General features: G+C 39.9%; 1 long non-coding RNA gene across 1 annotated transcript; it reads left to right on the top strand.

Moving 5' to 3' along the window:
• Positions 1 to 4: 4 nt before the first annotated feature.
• Positions 5 to 2,473, top strand: LOC103461802 (uncharacterized). Its single transcript, XR_533200.1, has 3 exons — positions 5 to 73; positions 656 to 975; positions 2,396 to 2,473. It is a non-coding gene; the product is annotated as an uncharacterized LOC103461802 (long non-coding RNA).
• The last annotated feature ends 1,386 nt before the right edge of the window (positions 2,474 to 3,859 follow it).

The following is a 3,859-nucleotide window of genomic DNA, read 5'->3' as shown; positions in this document are numbered from 1 at the left end:
CTTCCTTCCTTCCTTCCTTCCTTCCTTCCTTCCTTCCTTCCTGCGTCCAAACGCCCTGCTGCTCCTGAATCAGGTATTAACGCACAACGACGCTGAGGTTTCAGGTGAAACTACTGCTGATTCATCCATTCACTTCCATTACAGTTCAGCCTGTAGGCTACAATAAAAAAACATTAAGAATGTAAAATTAAACTGTTTTATAAATGAATGTTCTGACCTAAAAATGTCAAGAAATCCATCAAATATATGGACYATATGATACAAATGTAAAGCTGAGTTCCTTTAGATCAAGGCTTAAAACTCACCTGTTTAGTTGCTTTTGAACCATAATAAATGGAATATTGACCCATATATTCAACTTGTATTGATGATTTTTGGTAATGTTCATCACTGGTTTCTCAGTTGTCGACTGCATGTTGTTTAATTACTTTATATTTTTGTATTATTTTGCACGGCTTTGTTGCTGAAATGTACAATTAAACTTAATTGATTGATCAAAATAAAGGATAACACAGTATGTGAACACCTATCAATATTTTCAGAGCTAACCTTAAATAACATTATTGATTTCAATTATAATACCATATTTTTTGTAAAATATAGATTCTTTCAGAATGCTGTGTTAAAGTACTAAAACATTCTCATTTGCATATAGGTTCCTCAGATATACTYATCTCTACCTGCGATCTCGTTCTTTCAGTCACGACCCAAAGCTTGTGACTGCAGATCACTGATAAATCAAGACTCCAGTTCTTCTTTTGGACAGGACCATGACACTTGACCTCCTCCACAGGGGCARGACCTCTTCCCCGACCCAGAGAAGGCGCTCTGTCCTTTCCCGGGTCTCGGATTTGGAGGCACAGATCCCCATCCCGGCCGCCTCACAGTCGGCTTTGACCTGCTGCTGTAGATTTTGGTCTGATGAAGCCAGTAGGACGACATGATCCATGCAGTGCTAARGCTAACACTCCCAGAGTAASTTTAGTGACTTCAGAGGAGGAAGTTATGAATKAAASWGTTTRGTTTGAGTTGTCAGACCAGAATGTTTTACATTGGTGTGTATTGGGGATTGTGTGATTTGTGTGTGTTTAGGGTCAATCCACTGCACTTTGGGTCGAGAAGCTGCTGTTCTTCATCTGCTGCTGTCGCTCATTCACTGTTTTTTTTTTTGTTTTTCGTTTCACGTGATTCAGAGGTTCAGCAAAAACCTGCCATCAGGTGAGCAGCAGCAGAGAACCGCCTCTCTGAGGGCCAGAGCCGGAAATGCTGATGCTTCATGTAGCGTTTTAGTCACCAACTGTGCTTCTCATGCTTGCTCATGGATAAAGCTGTATTATTGTTATTATATATAGGATATACTGCCAAAGGCATTCGCTCATCTCTCCAAATAATTGACTTCAGCTGCTCCAATCAGTTCCCTGATCCCTGTGGATGACATCAAGCACCTGGGCATGCACACTGCTTCTCCAAACATTTGTAAAATAATGAGTCACTCTCCGGAGCTCAGGGAGTTTCAGCTTGGAGCTGCGATAGGATGCCACCTGCACAATAAGTCCAGTTGTGACTGTAGTGGTTTTACAGCAAAGTGGAAGCAATCTGTGATGATGGCGACACAGTGGTCAGCGGCTGCCGAGGCACACAGCCGACAGAGGCCACCAAACCTCTGCAGACCACGAACACGGTGCCATTTAGGCCAAATCAGGACCACGAACGCTCTTAAAGGGCCGGTTGATCCAGAATAAAACCTGTGAACAAACTGATGAAATATTAATGAATTCAAACTATATTGACCATCTTTTCCCATTGTTCAGTCCCTCCAGGATTTTGTGATTGTTTACAAAAAAAAAAAAAATCAGTGTTTGTTGTACAAATTTAGAAATATTTGCACTTATTTATGATGGTAAATGTGACTTTTATTACTTGCCATACATATGGATCATGAACTACTTTTTGATATCAATTAAGACTGAGGCAGCTGTCTAGTCCAAGTAAGAAAGCTAACATCACTTAAACCTGATGACTTTCTTGCCAATGCAATAAACTCACAATTTTGCATGAGCACAAAAAAGTGATGATTTGTTGATTCTGCCTAAATTTCCACAACAATTGACAAGAAACTGGAGGGACTAACTGATGTAATCTGGCAGTAAACAGATAAAAACTGATTTCATTGATAAGATATTATTTAAGCACCCTATTGTCTTGGGCCAGATTTGGGTCAGATAAAGCTTCATGCCACTTCTGATCTTTTGAATGTACTTCTTTAAGAACGGATAACCAATCCCAGAAGCCCTGTGGAGCGCCTCCCAGAAGGGTCGAGAAATCAGGTAGGATTAAGGTGACGCAACAATCATTTTCTGGTGAAAGTTGAGGCGTTGCTTTCTCTGCCTTCCAGGAGCGAGCTGCTCTTTGCCTCTCATCTCCAAGCATCAAATGCTGCTTCACTCTGCGCCGAGCAGCGATTCAAAGGAAGAAACACCAGCAAAAAAACAGCAGGACTTGATTTCAACAAGAAAACAAACTTACTAAATAACGAGTTTAAATAAAAGTGAGCAACTTCTAACTTTGCCCAAACAAAACTCCATAAAACGAACCAAAATGCTGCCGAAAGAGAAAGGCTGGCCGCTGTTACCAGGCAGAATATGCTCAGAAGGCTCAGGCAAAAAATGTTCAGCATGACAGAAATCCAACATGAGCAATTCAGAGACGGACAGGTTCGTCTAAAAACAGCAGCAAAGCCACAAGTCACCAGTTTTTACTCCTATTTTTGTAGATTCCAACTTCTTTATGATAAAAGTGACTGGAAACAAATTAAATTCTGTCAAAAAAGAAAGAAGGTAAAACTATGTACAGTTGTTTTTGTCTGTATCACAATCACACATTGTGGGTATAAAATAAATGAAAAATTCAAGATTCATGAACACTGTGGCAAAGCAACACACATCAGCTCTATTCTGCTCCGGTGGTAAAGAATTTTCAGCTGATTGTTTCTAAAATCTTTCCACTCGTGTGAAAAATAGATGAGACTGGAATGCTAACAACAGATTTAGGGAGAGCTAAACAGCAATCCCTGTTTCCAGTTTCCAGTGGACAGTAGCTTCAACTGCTTTTATCGTATTATTTCCAAAAGATGCCAGGTAAAAAAAACTGAAGAGAAAATCCTGCTTCCATGTCTATTTTGGCTTAAAAAAAAATGTTTGTTGTGCTTCTAGTAAAAAAAAAGATATGCCTGGAGCAACAGACTGTCTACAGGAGAAAATCCTGAGCCTGAGGCCGTTCCGAAACTCTCCGAAATGCTCTGAGACGCTCCGAAACACTCCAAGAGAAAAAGAACAAACGTCCACTGGACGCAGATCCCCAGCAAGTTAATCTAGGGTTAGGGTTCGGACAACATGTTTTCAGAGAAACATTAACAATGCAATAAGTATAGCAACCCATAGACTGTTCACCATGTATTATTCATAATCATTGCAGATAATTGAAATGGATTTTCCAGCTTACAGGAACATTACTCCGATGTGCTTTTTTCTATCGATCATGAAAACAGTCCGGCTAATATTGATATTCCTGCTGCACTTTACGGCGGTCAAAGAAGTGAATGCTGCAGCAAATAGTCGAGCAGAAATTACCGAACATTTACCCACAATCTGGAATCTTTTATCTACTCCACATGTAAAGTTATAAAGTAACAATTTTCATTGAAGGAAACAGAATCATAAAACAGGATGGAAGGAAGTTACGTTGGTGATGTCAGAGAGAAATCCTGGATTTCAGAAAGATGAGAAATTCATCAGATATTCTCAATGAGTGGCACCAACCTGACTGGCCTGAAAGACACAAAAATGTACAAAATCAGAAG

This window comes from Poecilia reticulata, linkage group LG2 (genome assembly GCF_000633615.1).
Source record: "Poecilia reticulata strain Guanapo linkage group LG2, Guppy_female_1.0+MT, whole genome shotgun sequence".
Taxonomy (NCBI): Eukaryota; Metazoa; Chordata; class Actinopteri; order Cyprinodontiformes; family Poeciliidae; genus Poecilia; species Poecilia reticulata.
This window is presented reverse-complemented; position numbering and strand designations above follow the sequence as displayed.